The 9,596-nt window shown below is 43.2% G+C and overlaps 1 protein-coding gene across 2 annotated transcripts in view; it reads right to left on the reverse strand.

The window, feature by feature from the left end:
- Positions 1-6,988, reverse strand: part of LOC135551949 (protein FAM83H-like) — a 39,288-nt gene extending 32,300 nt beyond the window's left edge. The window contains exon 1 of one of the 2 annotated variants that reach the window (XM_064983242.1): positions 6,681-6,988. The gene's annotated coding sequence lies outside the window, so the exon portion shown is untranslated. Of the gene's footprint in view, positions 1-6,466 lie in introns of both variants that reach the window. The other variant, XM_064983241.1, reaches the window with a different exon arrangement.
- Between the last annotated feature and the right edge of the window lie 2,608 nt (positions 6,989-9,596).

The raw sequence follows: 9,596 nt of genomic DNA on the forward strand, positions 1-9,596 counted from the left end.
TCCAGGTTAGGGAGGGCTTGGTCGGTAGGGATGTCCTTGTCTCATCGCGCACCAGCGACTCCTGTGGCGGGCTGGGCGCAGTGCACACTAGCCAAGGTTGCCAGATGCACGGTGTTTCCTCTGACACATTGGTGCGGCTGGCTTCCGGGTTGGATGCGCACTGTGTTAAGAAGCAGTGCGGCTAGGGTGGGTTGTGTATCGGAGGACGCATGACTTTCAACCTTCGTCTTTCCCGAGCCCGTACGGGAGTTGTAGCGATGGGACAAGATAGTAGCTACTAACAATTGGACACCACGAAATTGGGGAGAAAAAGGGGTAAAAAAATCATATCTTAGATATATATATAAAAAATATATATATATAATAATAATTCACTGTATCACAATTCCAGTGGGTCAATTCCAGTGGGTCAGTTTACAAATACTAAGTTGACTGTGCATTTAAACAGCTTGGAAAATTCCAGAAAATTATGTCATGGCTTTAGAAGCTTCAGATAGGCTAATTGACATAATTTGAGTCAATTGGAGGTGTACCTGTGTATGTATTTCAAGGCCTTCCTTCAAACTCAGTGCCTCTTTGCTTGACATCATGGAAAAATCTAAAGAAATCAGCCAAGACCTAAAAAAATATATATATATTTGTAGACCTCCACAAAGTCTTGTTCATCCTTGGGAGCAATTTCAATAGTACGCAAGTATAAACACCATGGGACCACGCAGCTGTCCTACTGCTCAGGAAGGAGAAACGTTCTGTCTCCTAGAGATGAACTTACTTTGGTGCGAAAAGTGCAAATTAATCCCAGAATAACAGCAAAGGACCTTGTGAAGATGCTGGAGGAAACAGGTACAAAAGTATCTATATCCACAGTAAAACGAGTCCTATATCGACATAACCTGAAAGGCCGCTCAGCAAGGAAGCAGTTACTGCTCCAAAACCGCCATAAAAAATGGCAGACTATGGTTTGCAACTGCATATGGGGACAAAGATTGTACTTTTTGGAGAAATGTCCTCTGGTCTGATGAAGCAAAAATAGAATTGTTTGGCCATAATGACCGTCTTTATGTTTGGAGGAAAAAGGGGGAGGCTTGCAAGCCGAATAACAGCATCCCAACCTTGAAGCACGGAGGTGGCAGCATCATGTTGTGGGGGTGCTTTGCTGAAGGAGGGACTGGTGCACTTCACAAAATAAATGGCAACATGAGGAAGAAAAAGTATCTGAATATATTGAAGCAACATCTCAAGACATCAGTCAGGAAGTTAAAGCTTGGTTGCAAATGGGTCTTCCAAATGGACTATGACCCCAAGCATACTTCCAAAGTTGTGGCAAAATGGCTTAAGGACAACAAAGTCAAAGTATTGGAGTGGCCATCACAACGCCCTGACCTGCAAAGAAACCACTACTAATGGACACCAATAATAGGAAGAGACTTGCTTGGGCCAAGAAACAAGAGCAATTGACATTAGACAGGTGGAAATATGTAATTTTGTCTGATGAGTCCAAATCTGGTGACACTGTCTGTGAAATATTTAGAATTAAAGGCACACTTAACCAGCATGGCTACCACCGCATTCTGCAGCGATATGCCATCCCATCTGGTTTGCACTTAGTGGGAATATCATTTGTTTTTCAACAGGACAATGACCCAAAACACACTTCCAGGCTGTGTAAGGGCTATTTGACAAAGAAGGAGAGTGATGGAGTGCTGCATCAGATGACCTGGCCTCCACAATCACTTCAACCCAATTGAGATGTTTTGAGATGAGTCGGACCGCAGAGTGAAGGAAAAGCAGCCAACAAGTGCTCAGCATATGTGGGAACTCCTTCAAGACTATTGGAAAAGCATTCCTCATGAAGCAGGTTGAGAGAATGCCAAGAGTGTGCAAAGCTGTCATCAAGGCAAAGGGTGGCTATTTGAATAATCTAGCATCTAAAATATATTTTGATTTGTTGAACACTTTTTGGTTACTACATGATTCCATATGTGTTATTTCATAGTTTTGATGTTTTCACTATTATTCTACAATGTAGGAAATAGTACAAATAAAGAAAAACCCTTGAATGAGTAGGTGTGTCCAAACTTTTGACTGGTACTGTATGTAAGATGTGTGTAAAATGTTTATGTAACAAAAAACCTTTGTCCTCCAAAGAAGATGCGAGATGGTGGAGGTGTAAGTGGCTCTGGATAAGAGCGTCTATTAAAACGTGGGTGTGCATCTGGGTGTGTGGGTGAGTGGATGGGTTGTTTTGTAGCCTATAGTGTGGTGATTAGCTGTCTGATGAGTGTGCATGTGTTTTGTAAACTTCCACACACACCTTGAGCGATAGGTAACCATAGTAACCAGTTACGTTATAGCCCTGCCCACTGGATCAAAAGCTGGCTGTAGTTTACTCAGCAGCAGCACTGTGACTCGCCTGCTAATCAAGACTGCTAGCCTACGGCTAACATGCTACATCCTGCACAGTGACTGTCTGTTGGCTAACGCTACCCACAGGCCTAGCCTGCATGAGTCTGTGCTCCAAGGATAACATTACCTCAAGGCATTAAATAGTCCTACTCTCAAATCACAGGATGTCTTTGTCATATTTGGTTAAGACCTGCACTAACCTATCCTCTGAGGTAAGTTGTTAGATCAGAGTGAGAGAGTAACTGTACAGGTGGAGTTACTCACCCTGACCTGAAGGCAGGTAGAAATTACACAACAAACACTGCACCTGAGATATCTTCCACAAGCTGTCTGTGTGTGTGTGTTTGTATGTACGTGTGTGCTCATTGGGTTGAGATTGGGTTAAGCCAATCACATGCTGTTGTACTGGAACGGGGCACACTGATTGGTTTACAGACAGAGGAATGACAACATCCAGTGCTGACAGTGTCTGATGTACCTGTCTAACAAGACACATTCACACACGGAACATCTATTTGTTTGTTGAGGCAACAACAACTTTTTACCTTAAGTGGTGACACAGGATTAATGACAGGAACTGTGTGTGTGTGTGTGCGCGTGTGTGTCTGCATGTGCATGCGCGCGTGTGTTTGTTATGTGTTTCTCAGAAAAGGGCAGGACTGTTTTAAAGGCAGCAAACAGAATGGGTTTGAAGCCATAAACTACTTCAGGAGGATTTAAGAACCAAACCTCCACTCCAGGCTATATAGTTATATCTATCATCACAGTCTGACTCAGAGTTGCCGAACCCATGCTTGTTCATTCAACGTTCCGACCAGTCATTCTCAGCATTCCTGTGTGAACTTCGGGAGAGAGGGGGACAGAGGAAAATAGAGAGAGCAAGAGGGGGAGGGAATGATAGAGGGGGCAAGGGAGAAAAGGCAGGAGAAAGAAAAAGAGAGAGGAGGATTGATAGAGATAGAGGGAGGGAGCATGATAGGGAGTGAGGGATAGAGAGGGAATTAAAGAGAGAGGCAGAGGGAACATTTGTCTCTGTCTCAACACGTGAACAAGTAACTGAGGCTGTGTTTACACAGGCAGCCCAATTCTGATATTTTCTGCACTAATTGTTCTTTTGACGAATCAGATCACCTCTGCAAAAGATCTGACGTGAAAATATCTTATGTGATCGGTTAAAAGACCAATTGGTGCAGAAAATATATGAATTGGACTGCCTGTGCAAACAGAGGTAGACCAATCAGATCCGCTATGAAAAATATTGATGTGATTGGTCAAAAGACAAATTAGTATAAAAAATATTTGAATTGGGTGAACACAGCGTGAGGAGACAGAACCTGTACAATTACACACACACACACACACACACACACGAACACGCCTCACTAAACAAACACACAGATTGATCCTGCATACCGATTCAGGTGGATTCTACAGTTAGTCGTTTAAATAGGTCAGTGAAAATAGTGCAGGGCGAGAGAGAGAAAGAGAGAAGGGGGAGGGGTACCTGTCCTTCTCTATATCATCACTGGCACTCACACGGGCAGATCTGCAATGACACCCTATTCCCATCGTAATTCACATAGGGCTCTGTCAAAAAGTAGTGCACTTCATAGGGAATTAGAGTGTAATTTGAGACACAGACAGAAGTACATCTACCTGTCCTGTATCATCAGGATATCATCACTGTCTAACTGAAAAGACAACAGCACCACATACAGTACAATGACTCAAGGTCAGATACTACAAGTACACAAAGGGATAGAATTAATTCTCGTAAGCACGAGAACGCACACGGTTAGACGTTGACCCTTATTAAGACAATGCAAACAAAGGGTGCAGCCTTGACAACATAATGGTCTAACAGGAAAACATGAACACACACACACACACAAACAAATGTGCTACTCCAATCTGCAAATCCACTATTTTGTAATATAAAGACTGAAAACTTAGATGTGAAGGTTGGTCATTAAGTTTACAAGTGTGTAGGTTGTACATATTCTAGAGTTAATGTTGTATGGTATAGAAGTTATGATTCAGAGGCCAAAGCACATACATACATATATTGAAGCGACTGAGGGGGAGCAGTCTGCTGAAGCGAGGTTTGAACCAGCAACTCTATGCTTGTGGGGCAAGTTTTTTGTTTTTATTTCACCTTTATTTAACCAGGTAGGCTAGTTGAGAACAAGTTCTCATTTACAACTGCGACCTGGCCAAGATAAAGCAAAGCAGTGCGACACAAACAACACAGAGTTACAGGTGGAATAAACAAACATACAGTCAATAATACAATAGAAAAAGTCTATATGCAGTGTGTGCAAATAAGGTAGGATAAGGGAGGTAAGGCAATAAATAGACCATAGTGGCGAAATAATTACAATATAGCAATTAAACACTAGAGTGATTGATGTGCAGAAGATGAGTATGCAAGTAGAGACACTGGGGTGCAAAGGAGTAAAATAAATAACAGTATGGGGATGACGTAGTTTGATGGGCTATTTACAGATGGGCTATGTACAGGTGCAGTGATCTGTTAGCTGCTCTGAAAGCTGGTGCTTAAAGCTAGTGAGGGAGATATGAGTCTCCAGCTTCAGTGATGTTTGCAGATTTTTCCAGTCATTGGCAGCAGAGAACTGGAAGGAAAGGCGGCCGAAGGAGTAATTGGCTTTGGGGGTGACCAGTGAAATATACCTGCTGGAGCTCGTGCTACTGGTGGGTGCTGCTATGGTGACCAGTGAGCTAAGATAAGGCGGGACTTTACCTAGCAAAGACGTATAGATGACCTGGAGCCAGTGGGTTTGGCGATGAATATGAAGCGAGGGTCAGCCAACGAGAGCATACAGGTCGCAGTGGTGGGTAGTATGTGGGGCTTTGGTGACAAAACGAATGGCACTGTGATAGACTGCATCCAATTTGCTGAGTAGAGTGTTAGACACTGTTTTGTAAATTACATCGCCAAAGTCAAGGATCGGTAGGATAGTCAGTTTTACGAGGATATGTTTGGCAGCATGAGTGAAGGATGCTTTGTTTTGCGAAATAAGCCGATTCTAGATTTAATTTTGGATTGGAGATGCTTAATGTGAGTCTGGAAGGCGAGTTTACAGTCTAACCAGACACCTAGTTATTTGTAGTTGTCCACATATTCTAAGTCAGAACAGTCCAGAGTAGTGATGCTGAACGGGCGGGCGGGCGGGCAGGTGTGGGCAGCGATCGGTTGAAGAGCATGCATTTAGTTTTACTTGCATTTAAGAGCAGTTGGAGGCCACGGATGGAGAGTTGTTTGGCATTGTGGGATTCTAAATGGTCGGTGATCTGTTTGTTAACTTGTACACTACCACCTGCGCCCTAAAAGGTCGGCCCCCTGGGCAAAAGCCGAAGCAGTAGTAAACACACACAAACACACACACAGAGAAAGTAGTAGGCTGACATACAGGAAGGCTAAAGTAGGCCTATTATCTGACATGGACCAAAGTCTCAGTCAGATACAAAGCAGAACATCTGTACTCAGCATACACACACAAACACCTTCTGTATGGTAATTTATAAGACATAGGACCTTGATTATCAATCGACTTTAGTCCAACTATGTAGTCTACATTATTAGATAACACGACATACAACATATTGTCCTGTTTATGCACAGCAATATGTAGGTTATAATAGAGGGCTACTGTAATACAGAAGTTTCTTTGTGTGTTTGTGCATTTATGTAAATTAATTGAAGACTGCCAAGCAAGTCTTGCAGAGTTTCTATTGGTTGGCAGCTTTCAATGAAACCAGACGTTATTGCAGAGTTATTACTAGAGAAGCCTAATCCAACAGTGATCGCGATAGGTACTGTAGGCTATAGAACTACTGGTAACATTTGACTGCTTCAAGGTTCAAAGTGCTATTTCATTCTCTTGTTATAGTATAGGCTACATACAGTGAGTTACATAGAGATTATTGCAATAGGCTAATTTATAGAAGGCACGGAGAGACCACCTGGATAGATTATCACTTGGATAGATGTACCTGTTTCAGAGAGAGTTGTTATGGACATAATGATTCAGTCTCTTACCCTCAAGTGGGCATCAACCTGTAGACTACCTTGTCTTTTTTTGCTAGAACCGCGGTGTATGGCCGTATATCCTTCCGCGGTACTGCCACTAGTGTTCCTCGGCTCGTCTGTGTATTACATTCCTTTCTCCCGTTGGGACTCCACCCTATCCGATCAAAACGCCCAGGAACTCCACACTACTCAAGTCCGACCTGTCTGTGTCTGCTAAACCTACCTCTTTGCCTGCGCTCTTCCACACTGCGGGGAGATAAAACAGGGAAGAAGTTGAGTAACTCACTCCCTTTCCTCCCTCCGAACTCCTCCTATTATCACTGCTGTTAAAGCTGACAGTTGAAAAGTATTGGAAGTTGACTGGTGGCATATTTCAAAAACTGTTACCACAGAGTTTCTAAAACCAGAGCCACAACATCGCGAGACTTCCAGGAACGCGCGCTATAAACCGACCAAGCATACCAGGTAGAGGTTTGGGTTTTTAGAAGTCAATGAGAGAAGTGAAAATGTCTTCCTTAGTTCTTAATTATCTCGAAATCTAAAGACACAACCTATATTCGAGCCAATGTCTTAAATCTTTGAACATGATCTTAAAGTGACACTGACACGTTTTCATTTTCCTGAAAAACAACTTTCCATTGATTTGACGGCCTGCACGTGCGCAGTTCGGCGTGAGGCTACACACGAAGACGTGTTTCTGCGCATGAGCATAGCTAGCCAACGTCGCCATGACATCGCCTACAAGCGTTTTCGGGAATATCCATTGGAGAAGCAGTTTCTGCCTATCTTAATACTGTACTATCTTTGCTATTACCACCTTCCCCCACTCTCTGTCGCGCTCTCTCTTTCCACCAGTGAGCTGTAGCATGGTTTGTGCTTCAGACAGTTGTGTGCTACTACCCAGTGTGCACCCCTCTCTCTCCTCTCCCCTTATGTTTTGTCTTTCCTCTCCCTCGTTCTCTCCTTTTCTTTATGTCCCCCTCCTCTCTCTCTTTTTTTTTTTTTAAAAACTGCGGACAGGGAAGTCTAAGAGATAGAGCTCTTGTTTCTTCATGACTTTGCCATCCTTCATGCTGATTCAGCTGCATGGTGTTAACATAGCAAAGTTGTCCATGTCTACCAGTAGGTCACTCGAACCCATCAAGTTACACTTGTTCTGTTTGTCCTACCCAGTGCAATACCACTGGGCAAAACTGGTTCCACGTCATTTCAACAACAAAAAATACAATCTGATGATGTTGAATCAAAGTGGAAAACTGATTGGATTTTGTTTTTAAGTCATCAACATAAAGGGAATTTTGTTGTTTTTTTCACCCAACTTTTAACCTAAATCCAATGACATGGTGAAATTTTTAGTTGATTTCAGATTGAATTCAGGTTAGTTGACAACTAACTAGCAAAATTCATGTTTCCCATATCTACACTAAGGGGCACTGAGGTTTTGTGTGTGTGTGTTTGACGTGGGCTGTCTTTTGTTCTGTCAGATCAGCTCCACCCTACTCCCCTGATATCCTGCAGCACACACACACACACACTTGTTCGGCGCAGGGTGTGTCTCACAATTGTGGAGCTCTGCCCACGTACCTTGGTGCAACCTGCCCTGTGTTACACACACACACTACATGCACATACCTGATCTAGACCGAGATAAGCAAATCTACTTCTCCCTGGTGTGTATGATAACACAACTAGTCTCACATTCATCTATGTTTCTGAAACGTCAAATTTCTAAGTTGTTCCAAACGTCAAAAGTGTTTAAGGTTAAGTTTAGGCATTAACTCCTATTGGTTAAGGTAAGTGTTAAGGTTTGGGGTAGGCTTAAAACAAAAATCTCAAAAACAACTTTCTATCGCTGGATTCTGGCAACCTTTGGAATCAGAGGCAGATGCCCTCCGCCATCCACATCGCCAAAACCTACTTGAAGATAACAGCGCTCACCGTTGCCCCTAGTGGGCGGTTTTCACGTATTCTCCCGACGTCCTCAGACATGGGTGGAAGTCAAATACTGACTTGTATCACAGGTGACCTGGCTGTGATAACAACACTCTATGAAAGTTAATTTGTATACCGTGTGAGTGTATAACCATAAGTGTGTATGAGTGAGAATGTCTTAGACTTAGTGTATGTATGTTGTTCACCTGAGCATTTTTTAGCTAAGTTAGCAGCTGTAAATGTGAGTGAGTGTGTGTGTGTGGGAGGTGCGATTGAGGGTGTGGTCTCTTCTAGGAATGTGCCATGGGCTTCAGGACCACACCCAGCTCCTCTCTCTCTCCCCCATCGTCACCCCTCTCTCTGACTCACCTCCTAGCCATAGAGCAGAACCACAGGTCTGGGCCTGACTCTGGACAGCAGATAAAACCTGGCATGGACCAACACACTTGGAACTGGACAGTAAAGCTGGGACTCAGAGAGAATGGACCAGGAGTCAGAGAAATCCTGTCGGCAGCAGCATTAGCCTATTGCTTTCTCTCTCAACCTCAAGTCTCAACTCTAGAGACACTGGGGTTTGGAAGGGAGGTTAGGTGTTGGTTTAGATCCTCCTCCAATGAACACAGACACAGAGTACACTCACATCCACCTACACACACTGAGAAAATGACACACGTGAAAATGTCTAGTAAGCTTTCCAGAATGCTTTTTCCATGCTGTAAATCAAATCAAAGTTTTTGTCACGTGCGCCGAATACAATAGGTGTAGTAGACCTTACAGTGAAATGCTTACTTACAGGCTCTAACCAATAGTGCAAAAAATGTGTTAGGTGAACAATAGGTAGGTAAAGAAATAAATTAAACAACAAGTTAAAAGACTGAAAAACAGTAGCGAGGCTAGATACAGTAGAAAGGCTACATACAGACACTGGTTAGTCAGGCTTATTGAGGTAGTATGTACATGTAGATATGGTTAAAGTGACTATGCATATATGATGAACAGAGAGTAGCAGTAGCATAAAGAGGGGTTGGTGGGTGGTGGTTGGTGGGACAATGCAGATAGCCCGGTTAGCCAATGTGCAGGAGCACTGGTTGGTCGGGCCTATTGAGGTAGTATGTACATATGTACATGAATGTATAGTTAAAGTGACTATGCATATATAATAAACAGAGTAGCAGCAGCATAACTGAGGGGTTGGGTGGGGCACACA

This window comes from Oncorhynchus masou, chromosome 13 (genome assembly GCF_036934945.1).
Source record: "Oncorhynchus masou masou isolate Uvic2021 chromosome 13, UVic_Omas_1.1, whole genome shotgun sequence".
NCBI lineage: Eukaryota > Metazoa > Chordata > Actinopteri > Salmoniformes > Salmonidae > Oncorhynchus > Oncorhynchus masou.